The 14,979-nt window shown below is 40.6% G+C and overlaps 1 non-coding gene across 1 annotated transcript; it reads left to right on the forward strand.

Annotated features, from left to right (window-relative positions):
* Positions 1-5,020: 5,020 nt before the first annotated feature.
* On the forward strand, positions 5,021-5,127 carry LOC131250227 (small nucleolar RNA R71). Its single transcript, XR_009173153.1, has one exon. It is a non-coding gene; the product is annotated as a small nucleolar RNA R71 (small nucleolar RNA).
* Positions 5,128-14,979: the final 9,852 nt, after the last annotated feature.

Raw genomic sequence — 14,979 nt, forward strand, 5'->3', positions numbered from 1 at the left:
GTATAAGAAAAGTATCTTAACAGCGGAAAGAAAACTACCCTAGTCCTAAGAAAGCGATAAATCTACCTATACCTCCATCAGACTAGGAGAACAATCCTGGTAAACAGGATCACTCAGAGGTATGGACATGTCCTCAGAATCGAATTTTCAACAAATGGCTTTAATCGATGTCCATTTATTTTGAATTTATTGCCACTGTCTAGATTCTTTATCTCGACCATCCCATAAGGATATACATTAGTAATAGTGAAAGGGCCGATCCAACTAGATCGGAATTTTTTCGGAAAGAAATGTAACCGAGAATTGTACAAGAGGACTTTCTGACCTGGTGTGAATGATTTTTGAAAAATATGTTGGTCTTAAAATACTTTCATCCTGTACTTGTAAATTCTTGAGTTCTCGTACGCATCATTTCGAATCTCCTTGAGTTCATTCAATTGAAGTTTACGCAGCAAGCCAACGTTGTCCAAGTCAAAGTTTAAATTCTTTGTAGCTTAGTAGGCCCTATGTTCCAATTCCACAGGTAGGTGGCAGCTTTCTCACAGACAAGTTTAAAGGGAGACATTCTAATGAGAGTTTTAAAGGCTATACGGTAAGCTCATAAGGCATCGATCAAGTGGATTGACCAATCCTTACGGTCAGGGTTAACCATCTTTTCTATGATGTGTTTGATCTCCCTATTGAAAATATCAACTTGCCCACTTATCTGTGGGTGGAATGGATTGCTCACCTTGTGAGAGATGTCATATTTCTTCATTAAGTTTGTGAATGGCCTATTGTAAAAATGTGAGCCTCCATCACTAATGATAGCCCGAGGCATTCCGAACCGGAAAAGGATGTTCTCTTTTAAGAATTTAATGACTGTCTGATGGTCATTATTTCAACATGGGATTGCTTCGACCCATTTAGTGGCATAGTCTACGGCTAATAGAATGTATAAATTTTCATGAGATTGGGGGAATGGTCCCATGAAATCAATGCCCCAGCAATCAAATGCTTCAATTATAAAAATATGGTTCAGAGGCATCATATTTGGATGGGACAATACTCACAAGATTTGTAAAACTCATAAGAGTCCCTGAAAATAGTGGGCCAATAGAAGCTACACTGCAGAATTTTAGCTATGTTCTTTTTAGCAGAAAAGTGTTCACCACAGGCCTAAGAATGACAAAAGGAGATGACACTCTGGTGTTCATTGTCTGGAACACATTTCCTTAAAATATGATCTGGGCAATATTTAAATAAATACGGATCAACCCAAAAGAATTTGCGTACCTCGATGAAAATTTTCTTCTTATCTTGCTCAGTTCAATGTGTCGGCGTGAAACCTGTGGAAAGATAATTAGCAATATCAACGAACCAAGGTGAATGGGTGACTTTAAATAGTTGTTCGTCAGGGAACATGTCATTTGTGGGTGTCGTCTTAAGGAAATCAGGGAGGTCAAGTCTAGAAAGATGATCAACCACTATATTTTCTACTCCCTTCTTATCTTTTATTTTCAAGTCAAATTCTTGGGGAAGGAGGATCCATCTTATCAGGTGGGGCTTAGCATCATTCTTAGAAAAAAGATACTTGAGCGTCGCATGATTGGTATAGATAATGATCTTGGATCCGATCAAGTAGGATCTAAATTTATCCAAAGGGAATACTATGGCTAAGAGTCCTTTTCTGTAGTAGAGTGGTTCACTTAGGCAGGATTTAGAGTTCTACTTGCATAATGAATAACGTAGGGCCTCTTTTCTTTTCTCTGGCCTAAAACCGCCCCAAGAGCATAGTCAGATGTGTCACACATAAGTTCAAAAGGAAGGCTCCAATCGGGTGGTTGCATGATAGGTACAGTGGTTAACATGCCCTTGAGCTTAGTAAAAGCTTCATGGCATTGCTCAGTCCACTTGTATGGTACATCCTTTTGAAGTCAATTGCATAAAGGACGAGAATGTTGTTGCAGTCCTTTATGAATCTCCTATAAAACTCAGCGTGTCCTAAGAAGGATCGCATGTCTCGTATGCTTTTGGGTGGAGGTAGGGTAGAGATAAGATCAATTTTTACTTTATCTACCTCTATTCCCTTAGACAAGATGATTGTCTAAGAACAATTCCCTTACGAACCATGAAATGACACTTCTCCCAATTGAGTACTAAATTCTTTTCTTCACATCTTTTCAGCATACATTTAAGATTTTTTAAGCAATCCTTGAAAGATGGACTAAAGACCGAGAAGTCGTCCATGAAGACCTCTAAATATTGCCCCACCATGTAAGAAAAAATACTCATCATGCATCGCTGAAAGGTGGCAGGGGCATTACATAGTCCGAATGGCATCCTTCGGTAAGCAAAGGTGTCAAAAGGACATGTGAACATGGTCTTTTCTTGGTCTTCAAGGGTTATCTTGATCTGATTATAGCATGAATATCCATCAAGGAAACAGTAATAGGAATGACCAACTAGCCTTTTCAAAATTTGATCGATGAAGGGCAAAGGGAAGTGGTCCTTCCTTGTGACGGCATTCAATTTCCTGTAGTCAATACATAAAGGTGGCGAAGGCATTACACAGTCCGAATGGCATCCTTCGGTAAGTAAATGTGCCAAAAGGACATGTGAATGTAATCTTTTCTTGGTCTTTAAGGGCTATCTCGATCTGATTGTAACTTGAATATCCATCAAGGAAACAATAATAGGAATGACCAACTAGCCTTTCCAAAATTTGATCGATAAAGGGCAAAGGGAAGTGGTCCTTTCTCGTGATGGTATTCAATTTCCTGTAGTCAATATACATTCTCCAACTATAGTAACTCTAGTTGGTATGAGTTCATTATTAGCATTGGCTACGATGGTGATTCCGGACTTCTTAGGAACCACCTCAGTTGGACTCACCCATTGACTATCGGATATAAGGTATATGATACCCACATCTAATAGTTTAAGAACCTCAGCCTTAACCACTTCCTTTATATTTAGATTTAGTCTACGTTATCGTTGCCGGGAGGTTTTCGCATTATCCTGTAGATAAATGCAGTGAGTACAAATCAAAGGGTCAATTCCCTTGAGGTTCACAATCGACCATTTAAGGGCTCCCTTATGCTCACTAAAAGTAAAGATGAGCATACTCTCCTGTTCTTGCTCAAAGTGGGAAGAAATCACCACCAGATATGTCTCATCTTAACCTAAATAGGCATATTTCAAATCAGAGGGTAAAGGTTTTAAGTCAAGCTTCGGTGCCTTGAGGTTAGACGGTAGAGGCGCTACATCAGTTTGGGATAATTCTTCAAATTATGGCCTCCATCGGTTAACTTCAAGTACCGGCACGGTATCAAGCATGGCCCCATTCTCCCTAATCATATCATCATCTAAATCATGGGAGTGGGCTAGGCACGTTTCTAAAGGGTCAGAGGATATGGTCAAGAGTATTCTATCTTCCACGAAAGAGTCAATCAGGTTAATATCGTAGAGATTGTCATCATCATCTGATTGTTTGCCTGTGTTAAAAAAGATATTCAACTCCGATGTCATATTCCCGAAAGACAAGCTCATGACTCCATTCCTGCAATTAACGATTACATTGGATGTGGCAAGGAACGGGCGACCAAGAATGAAGGAAATTTGAGTGTTCATGTCCACAATGGTTTGAGTATCCAGGATGATAAAATCTACCAAGTAGTAGAATTTATCAACCTAGACCAACACATCCTCAATTATCCCTCTTAGTACACGAACTAAGAGATCAGCAAGTTGTAATGTGGTCCAGGTGGATTTTAATTCACCTAGACCCAGTTGTCCGTAGACCGAGTAAGGAATCAGATTTACATTCACCCCTAAGTCAAGAAGTGCATGCTTAATGCGGTAATTTTCAATTACACATCAATGATTAGGCTACCGGGATCTTTGTATTTCTGTGACACATCTTGCTTTAGGAGGACACTCACTTTTTCAATTAGAAAGATTTTCTTTCTAATAGTTTGTCATCTTTTGGTCGTACACAAGTCTTTCAAAATTTTGGCATATGAAGGTATTTGTTTAACTGCATCCAGTAAATGAATATTGACCTTTATTTGTTTCAACACCTTTAAAATGTCGTGAGAGTTAGAGAGAGGTTTTGGTGCAATTAACCGTTGGGGAAATGGAGCAATCGACTTCCCTTGAGGTTCCGGTTCTAATTCTTGTGGGACATAGCTAGATCTATCATTGTTGTCCTCTTCCAAGTCCTTAGGCTTTTCAGCCCTAATCGAAATGGTTTTGTTAATGGTCTTCCCAATCCTAAGAGTGGTGATAGATTTAGCTTCGGGTCGCTAACTTCATATTTCAATTTTGGATTAGGAAGAGGTTGAGCTGGAAGACTCCCCTTGTTCCCAATTGCACTTTTAGTTTCAAGTCCTTGTATGGCCTTTGTGAGGTTTTGAAAGACTAATAGCATACCGTGATTGAAAAACTCTTGATTTTGAAGATGCTTTAAAACCGGATCCTCCTGAGGTTTCCCTTGAATTGGAATTTGATTAGGGAATCCTTGAGGTGTAACAGTTTGTTCGTCTCGCCAACTGAAGTTTGGATGATTTCTCCAGCTGGGATTGTACGTATTAGAGGTGAGCCCACTAAAAGGACTTTGGTAATTATTTACGACATTAGATTATTCATTCAATACCTCTTGAAAAGCAGATATTGTTGAGTAATTTTTAGTTGTGTGAATGTTGCAAGCACAAATACCGCAAACAGTTTTCTTACCCTTATCCTTCTTTAATTTCATGGCTCGAGTTTTCTGGTGAGATTAACCACTTTAGCATTGATATCATCGTCCTCTTTCAGGAGATACATTTTGCCCCTCTCCTTGGATTGAGTCGGCCTAGACGTTACGCTTGATTTTGGGGAGATGTCCCATGATTGTATGTTTTCAGAAAGCGTGTCAAAATAATCTCACACATCATCAACACTTTTATTCATGAATTCCCCATTACACATTGTTTCGACCAATTGGCACATGGAAGATGTCAGTCCATCATAGAAGAAATTCGTGGTGCACCACATTTCAAAACCATGTTGTGGGCATGAACTGACAAAATCTTTGAACCGTTCCCAACATTGGAAGAATGTTTCATCTTCCTTTTGGGTGAAGTTCATGATCGTCTTTCTAAGGGTGTTCGTCTTATGGTATAGGAAAATTTTCTTTACTAACTCCCTTGTCTTTTCATTCCATCTACCATTAGATCGAGGATGTAATGAATGTAACCACATCTTAGCTTTCACTTTCAAAGAAAAAAGAAAAGAGTTTCAGCCTGACTGTGTCATCAGACACGTTAGGAAAATATAGTGGCTATGATTTCATCAAACTCTTTCAAGTGTAGATACGAATTTTCATATTCAAGCCCATGAAATTTTAGAAGGAGTTGGATCACCCCTAGCTTGATATCCATGTGTTCCGTATTTTCTAAAAAAACCATGCATGAGGGCGTGCTCACCCCTGTTAGTTGTAAATAGTCTCGTAAAGTACGAGGCGGGGGTGCTTGATGCACCTTATTCTCATCCTGGACTTCCTCAACTCGAGGTTGAGCTTGTCTTCCTAGTTGATTAACTGGTTGATTGACAGTCATCACTTCAATTAACTCTAAGGATCTCGAGTGGTGTCTAATCCTGCGATGGATAGATAACCCCTCAACTAATCCTCATTCACTCAAAAGACGTCGAGTGTTGTCACGAACCCACTTGGGCATGAAACACTCTCAGCCCTCAAATTCAAACTCTAATCTAACCTAAAAGAAAGAAAGGAAAATAGAAATCTAGAAATAGAAAGAAGTTACCAAATTAGAAGTTCCTAAATTAAGATTCTGCAAAACATAACAAAACAAGTCAGCTTCTAAAACAGAAATTCTAAAATTAGAAAGTTTCTTAAAAAAAAAAAAAAGAGTTAGTTTCTAAAAATAAAGCAATCCTAGAATTAGAAAGTTGATAAACTAAAATTATAAAGTAGATCTAAGAAAAACATAAAAGGAAAGTTTCTAAAATAATTTAGAAAAACCCTAACCTAAAAATAGAAATTGGAAAAACCTTAATCTTAACCTAATTCTAAAACTGATCAATCTCAGAAAAACGCAACCATTAGTCCCCGGCAACGGTGCAAAAAACTTGTTCACAACCCCAAGTGTATGGTCACGATGTAGTAATAATCTCGATAAGACCGAGATCGAATCCACAGGGACTAATCTTGTGTGTCTATTCTGAAGGTAATTAGAATCAAAACTAGGAAAAGATCTAACCTAAATCAAGAAAGGAGGGAGTAATTCTGAGATGATGAATTTAGAAACTTAAGAATTTAAAGGTGGGAAATTAAGGTTTCCAGGGATCCACTTGCAGCTATTAGGATGTTTCCTTATTCGATTTAAGGCACTCAATTGGAATTGGAGTCTTATCCTATCCAATTGGAAGATATTCAATAAGATCAGTTCTGAACTTCTAATGACCTAATTCTCAACGGATAAAAGTTGTGAAGATTAAAAGAGATTCCATCACCTAACCATGCCCAGGAGACAATGGTAGATAACAGGGTATACCAATCCAACAACCAATCATGGGAGAATTGTGAAGAATAAAAGGGATTCCATCACTCAGCCATGCCTAAGGGACAATGGAGAACAACAGGATTTCCTATTTTCACAAACTCCAAACAAACAAAGAAGATACTTCAAGCTATTGCATATCCATTGTAATTTCAGTCACAACAAATCATTAAACACTAAAAGTATTCCTTAAATATCAAACTAGAATAAAAGAAGTTCAACAATAACAAGAATCAAACAAGAAAAACATGCTAACCATGCTACAAGCTTCACCCCTTAACCCTAGCTAAGGGAACTAGCCAAGCATAGACATGATTCAAATAAAAACCCAAGAAGAAAGCATTAAAAACTAGGAGAAGGGAAGAAAAACTCTTGGGAAGAGGCTCTGCCCTTTTGTTCTGCTCCTCAAAACCCTAAATATCTTAAAAAGTGCCTAGAAACCCCTATTTATAAGCAAAGTTCCGCAAAATCGCAAAACCAGATCAAATTTACGTAGACTGTGTAATGCCTTCGATGCCATCGAACACCCTTCGATGTCATCGAAGGGGTTTGAATTTGAAAGTCGTGCTTTTTCTTCTTTCACAATGCGTAAGTCTCTATGTCATCGAACCGTCCTTCGATGTCATCGAGCGAAGCTTCAATCCATCGAACAGGTCTTCGAGTCATCAAAAATGTATCCAAAATAGTCCAGCGAGTTGCTTCAATTTCTTCAATAAATTTGATGTCATCGAGCACCTTCCTTCAAGTCATCGAACATGTCTTCGATTAATCGAGAAAAGCACCCAATATGTCTAGCAACCAACTCGATTTTTTCTCATAGATTTGATGTCATTGACCAATGTTCGATGTCATCGAACAGATCTTTGATGTCATCGAACGGTTCTCGATAACACAGTCTTTGTGATTTATGTGTTTGTTCTTTCAACTTCCTTCCTTTTTCACTTGCTTTTTTTGGATCTTGGAGTCTTGAAATCTTCAATCTTGGTCTCCATAGATCCCTTCTTTGCTTTGGTGACTTTTGAGCACTAAATCCATGCTTTTAGTATTCTTTTCATTCCAAGTTCTTAAATTCACCTTGCAACACAAACACATGTAAAATATACCATTAAGCCATATTATGTTTGTAAAATCAAGAAATAAATGGAGGATAATATGTAATATTTGACCCTTAACAAGCCATCCAGAAGGTATAGAAGTTGTTGACGATAATTCCATCTCTTTTGGTGAGCATTCATTTCTTGTCTCCATCAGATCTAGTACTCTCCCACTAAGAGAAGGTAGCACGTTCTGGTGTGAACCATACTACTCAAGCAGAGTTGCTCGTCAATTTGGATTTGATCAAAATATGTCGGAGACTTGTGACATTGTTACGAGACCCATTAGAAGTTGTGGTATCGGGCTACATAATTGAGCTTTGATATGGAGGCAACTATTAAACGTCAATACTGGATCTCGCTTCTTAATTCCCGGCTATGATTATCCAGTTCATACTTCTTATTCCTAGATGCGTTGGTGGGCTCATCAATATTACTTAGTATGCAAGTATTATCCAGTGGATCATGTCATATGGATTCCTCCGCCGCACGTAAGAGATTACCAGAAAGACCAAGGCAAGAAGTAGATCATGCCCCCTCTCCAAGTCAGTTTTGTGTAAAGATTTCTTCAGAAGATACTATTCATGAAGTAAAATCTGTTGATACCCTTGATGGATGGATAGCTTTTATCACGTCCCAAACTCGAACATCGAGCTCACAAAATTTCCGATTGCCAAATCTGATGCCGACAGGCTCCATAGTACCCCATTCTCGACTCCCAGTGTCCATACGCTAGATTTCAATCATGGGATCCTACAAGGAGGATTTTCTAACTTACATTTAACTCGTAATAAGCATAACCACAAGTTTACCCAAATCACAAAGGCAACATCATCATCACATATCCACTAATATAATCATTTTAATACAGTGTTGAAAGGGAAATACATATATCGAAATTAAAGCTCCAGAAGACTGTTGCACACTCCATGCTCAATGCTGCTGCAACCTAACGCCACCTACACACATCTATCGTACATAAGCTTATAGAAAGCTTAAAAGGTGGTGAAAGTGTGTGTAAGGAAAGTGTCAAGTATACAATAAAGCTCATAAATCATACATCATCGGAATAAGCAAAAATACTGACAAGATCATGAATCATACGATATCAGAATAAGCGGAAATATACTAGTAAGTCCATGAGTCATATAATATCAGAGTACGCAATGCAAATCATAATAAGCCAAATATCATATACTGTGGATGCAATGTAATATGCAGATCCTGCCAAGTCCGTCTAGGCCATATAAGTAAAGAAAACATAACAACTCAAAATGTCATATGCCTGCGGATGTAATATGCGATGCGAATGAAATGACCAAGCTGGAGTGTGAGGTCGGGATGACAGTACGTAGTATCATAGGCTACGGGGTCCATCACAAGGGACTTCTATCCAAACCAGTCCCATACCTAAATTTAGATAGTCAGACTCAATGTAGTAAACTCCTGATCTCAGGTTAGTCGCATGCCCAACTGAAATCCTGGCCATGCGAAGGTACACGTAACAAATAGTTGCACACCACCTGCCCGAGTGGATAGTGAATGAATGAATGAATGAGTATGCAATTCCTGCTCAATAAGTCCACATATCAATATGGTTCCTCTTTGGAAACATCACCGAGGTCTAGTACACACTATACTGACTGCCGCCTCCCTAGCCGCACCACCCAGCAGGTGGAAGAGACCACACTATCCACCTAACCAGTAGTCTGTCAATCGCTACCCGGCTCGTCGATAGTAGACCCATTTGCGAGCTGGTTAAATTCAGCCTAACTTATAACCCCCTCACTCAGGCGAATAAGGCCACACCCCCTCCTAACCGACAACGACACAGTGGGAGACGCGGTCTACTGGTATTCGGTACTCGGTCGCTCATATTCCACTCGGTCAAGACGGTGGGACGTCTCGTGGCCTCGGAAGTTTAGAGACTTTCACTCACGGACATCCAAAGTGCCCAGATGCTAGAACCAAACATTTCTGGTGTCCCATTTGGCCATCCATGACATGCTTGTGGAGATCATGGCCCTGATGTAGCTAGGGCGTACAACGATCAAGTCACACATATGTGAGATGCACGAGTCACACCATCCAGTCATGTAGCAATCTTGTACGTACCGCGCACTCATGTGGGTAACTCCTATCAGTGATCCCATAAATAATCTACCCAATGCCATATGCTATGATCAGTCACTACTCATATCAAGCATACATATGATGCGTGTGGCATGAGTCATGGAATTATACTAAGCATGTTATATGATGATGAACTATCTTCACAATGAAGATGGGCCTAGATGGCCTACACATAACAAGTATGGGCCTATCAATGGGCCATAGGGAGAGTCATAATGTGGACATTTAACCAACATTATTCTTACAATGTAGACGTCAAACCATCATTACTCCCAAGGCATCGCCCGCCATAAACATCATTATGTAAACCATGGTGGAATCACACATTGCAATGGACCCTATGTACATACCATTGGGCCTCGACTCATGGGCCTCAAATACATCAAATGGGCCGCATCACATGAGCATCGTATGTATCAAGGTGGGCCTCAACAATGGGCCTCATACATCATATCAAGGTGGGCCTCAACAACGGGCCTCATACATCACATCAAGGTGGGCCTCAACAATGAACCTCATATATCATATTGGGCCTAATCAAATGGGCCAAATCAATGGGCCAAATTAAATGGGTCAAGTCGAATGAGGGCCAATTCAAATGGGCCGAACACAATTCATCTATTTTTAGATATCAATATAGAGTATTATATAAAAATGAATCATATCAAAAGATCAACTGGACCATACCATATTTAACCGTTTTGATAATGATTTCCACGGTTAAATTCCAGTGGGCCCCATCATAGGGTTTATTTCCCATCCAGCCTATTCATAAGATCACAAAGACCTGGATTTAGAGGAAAAATAAATATCGTATTGGTCCAAACTTTGAAGCCTAAGGGTTCAATGGTGGACGTTCAAACCCACTACTTCCTATAATGTGGTCCACCTGATCCTAGATCTGTCTTTTTTTTAGTCTCAAGCTGTAAGATGAGCTTGCCAAAGGGTTGGACGATTTGGATGCAGCACATGCATCATGGTGGGTCCCATAGATGGATGGCGTGGATGAAGCTGGTGAGATCCATAGAACTTGGTGACGCCACTACAGCAGCTATGTAGCTGGAGTGAGGTACACCAGTCATCCCACTCCCACGTGGGGAGGTGTGAGATACAATGCACACATCAGTGGGTCTCACGTGGGGCCCACCATAACATTTATCTCCCATCCAATCTGTTAATAAGGTCACACAAACCTAAATGAAAAGGAAAAATAAATTTCATAATGATCCAAAACTTCTGTGACAAAAGGGTTTCAATGGCAGACGCTCAATCCTCACTGTTTCCTACCGCAAGGGCCACCGGAGTTCGTATACGGCTGATTTTTGGAGGGCCCACTGCCCAAAGGGGCCCCATCAAAATGCACGGTGTTGATGTTCCCACACATCACGGTGGGGCCCATGGCTGGGACCCCCTGCCATTCCATCCACGTAGCAGGACGATACTGTGCCGTCCTCTGGACATCAGCAGCAGAAGCGTCTGCTGCTATTTTTCTTTTTTTTTGAAAAAAACTATTTTTTTGAAGTTTTTCCTAGGTGGGGTCAGCTTTAAGAGGATCCGCTCTAGCTATTGGATTCTATGGCTTAAGACAGTCTAAATTAGCCCAATATTTAGCATGTTTTAGCTCAAGGTGGGTCCTAGTCGATTCTAACGGTAAAAATCAATATTTTCTATGCTATGACCCGCCACATAATCGGATTCACCTCATATTTCGGCTTAACATCTAAAATGAGCTGGGGAATGGAATGGACAGCGTGGATTAGACTCATACATCAAGGTGGGGCTTGCATGAGTGGCCCACCCAAAAACCTCTAAAATAAACATATATATATATATATTTTTTTTGTGTTACTGCAAGTACTCCCCACTGTCTATTCACACTTCCAGGAACCCATGTCCAGCGTCCCTGGATGCTTGATGGTTTGCATATAATACATATAAAGGTGGACCCCACCTACAGGCGTGCTGCCTAGGTGGGCCGCCAAATGGTTGGATGGTGTGGATAAGACATACATCGAAGTGGGATCCATCCGAGTGGGCCACACGGCCACATCATCACACAAAAAGAATGAAAAAGAGAGGGAAAGAGAGAGATTGAGTGATGGAGGGACTCCGGCACTATGGGCCCTCCCTTCCATGATTTACAACATACATCAAGTGGGTCCCATTACATGTGGGCCCACCGATCAAAATTAACGATAAAGATCCTTTCTCTACCAAGATAGAAGGTCTATATGACCCTATTTATGCAAGGAAGATAAACATCATGATGGGGGTCCATGGAAAATGGCCCCATCATGAATGATCATGAGAATTAAGGTGGGCCATCGGCCACACCTAGGGTCCAAAGTGAGATCCATACCATCAATCGGTAGGCCTCACTTGGCCCATCATCAAAGCATTAAATCTAGGCATATAAAACACATACCTTTGATCTCTTCTTCCTTCTTCCGCCAATGCAAGCTACAGCTCCATAGGAACAATTTCAATGGTTGAGATAAAACTTGGATGGTGGATATGGGAGATAGAAAGTGGGCTACACAAAGCTCTCTCATGGAACTTGGACGGTAGATGCTCTCATGGGATTTGCTTGAAAAAAATGAAGAAATGAGAGAGAGAGAGAGAGAGGATGGGATGTAAAGAGAGAGAGGGATGAGTGAGTGAGTGATGGGTGATGGGTGAGTGATGTGTACTTGACATGTAAGGGATGGGTAGCTTTGACTTTGGTGTTGCTTTTGGGGATGGGAAATGTACTTGACATGTGAGGTGATTGATTGGATTGATTTAACATGTTGTAGAGATTCTCTTGGAATTACAAACGCATGGCATTGTCTCGAACTGAATGCGGGCCCACATATCCTGGCCTGGGTATCGCCTCGGCGCGTATTACGCGGTGTCGGAACCGCGGCGACCATGCGGTCGCAATGGTACAAGTCTCAAGTCGAGCCGACTCTGGAATACGGGAGGTGACTCAAGGTTGCGCGCAAATGAAGTCTACGTGTCATGGGTCACCGGAATTCGACTGGGAGGACCGCGGAAGCATACGAAACAGTACAAGCTAGGATATGAGCCTCACAACTTTTGGTGTCCTTTTACGGAATTCAGAGAATGTATTCGAGTCATTAAATTTTCTAGAAGAAAATGATGATTCCTTGCGATTTCATTCTCCACCACCTTTGAGAATTTTATGGGATAATTTACCTTTGTCATCAAAGAAGCAAGAGACAGAAAAATCCCATAGCTCTCGTCGGAAAGATAAATATATTATAATCAAAGACTAATAGTCGATCCTGAGATTAACTTTTGAATAGAGTATTGCAGACATTTTGAAAGTATTTGTCGTTGTAATTTGCACCTGTTTCAAGAGAAATACATATATATATATATATATATATTTGTCTGATCAGTGTCTAAGATTTTCTAAATTTACTTCATCATATCAAACAATTGCCTACATTTGAGCATATTTTAAGTAAAATAGGCAAGCATATGTATCCACAGCATCAATGCACCTGCAGCATTTTGCTGCTACATGTAGTTTAAGCTCTTGGTTAGTGGAGCTAGTATATTTTTTACTAAACATACTTTGACTGGACATGACTTGACTCAACTTAACTGGACTTAACTTAACACTTTCACACAGTTTAAGCTCATGAGTAGTGGAGCTAGTACAGTTTTTTAGACTCATGTTGGCGTCGGGTCTTATGCGAATGGTCTCTATAACTCTTATGAGTTTACTAGACTTATTGTGGCCAGGGAGTTCACAAACTATGATCCATCTGAGGGGCCCAATGAAGCTACTGGGGCAGTAAACTCGGTGGATTTTATACACAGGGTTGGTCGTAGTAACTCTCTAGATTTCATGGGGCACACAAGGCTACCTTAAGGTACCAAATTCGAGATCGTCAGTCCATCAATGAGTGGGTAGTTTGCTTTAAGGACCCGTCCTCGTGAGTTTCTACTAGAATCAAAACAAGAATCTGGGGGGGTCTTATGCATGGTTGGCCTATCTATGGACAAAGCCAAAGAGCACACACTGCAGCGCACTTTTTCTTTGTCTGCTAAGTCAGACCCATTCACAAGAGGGCATTTTCTCTCACATTCCCTCGTGGCACTGTTGAAAACTAAACAGACGACATTGGTCTCACGCAAGATTAGCCTAATTTGGACTTTGGCCACTTAGGACTTTTAGTCACTGAGTTCATTCACTACCCGCAAAATATTTGACAAGTCACCAGATATAAATTTGTAACACCCCGGGTTTTCAGGGGCCATGTAGGAACTCGGCCTCCAAATTTTCAGGTGTCGCTTATATCCTAATTTATGATGATTTGTACATAAATCAGTTTAAATGAGCAATAAAAGAATCGGCTGGAACATAAACCACAATCACAACTAATCTACTGAAATAAATGCGGCTAAGAAATACAAGTCTATAGGAATATCAACAGATCGCAGAAGGCATTGCTTGATAAAATTTATGTAAGAAATGTCCAAAAGAAATGGTGTGCTAGATCCCTACTCAACAACCCATAAATAACCCGCATAGTATACGGTGATCCACCCATAAGATGGAAGTAGGAAAGCTCCTCTTCCTTATCCATCCCCATCTCACTTGGCTCGTCGAACTCCGCCTTACCTGCATCTAGTAAAGGGTCTGGTTGGTGTTTTAAAACACTGTCCCAAAGTGGGAGTGAGTAGCTAACTCAATGGGTGCCATTAGCCATAAGTTACATCAAATAACAATTTCATGATGAATTTAATGAAAAGCATAAATTCACACATCTCTAACTAATCTTGTTAAATGCGTATGCTTGAATTATGGTATGATGCATGACCTCACCCACAACACTCCCTCGAGCGACTTCGTCTCACGATCGTGCATGACCAACACTCCCTCATTGCAACCTCAACTGCCGAGTCGCTATATCCTAGCTAATGCAATGCATAGATAATATTAGCCGAGTATTTAGTTAATTCCGTTCATCCAGTAGGTTAGGAAAACTGGTACACCCCGATGATATCAATGCCCTCATCCATTTGTGAGACTAAGACCCATCAACGTGCGAGGCTAAGACCCTGCGATCCTTGATCCCATCAGAGTCCCCACCCCCGATTGCAAGCACGTGGGGAGTGCTGGGAAGTGGGATCGCTCGCGGTTACTATGGGGAGGCTCGTCACCCTAGCGTAGGCCGATAACTCAGACATAGTGT

Source organism: Magnolia sinica, chromosome 6, assembly GCF_029962835.1.
Source record: "Magnolia sinica isolate HGM2019 chromosome 6, MsV1, whole genome shotgun sequence".
Lineage (NCBI taxonomy): Eukaryota > Viridiplantae > Streptophyta > Magnoliopsida > Magnoliales > Magnoliaceae > Magnolia > Magnolia sinica.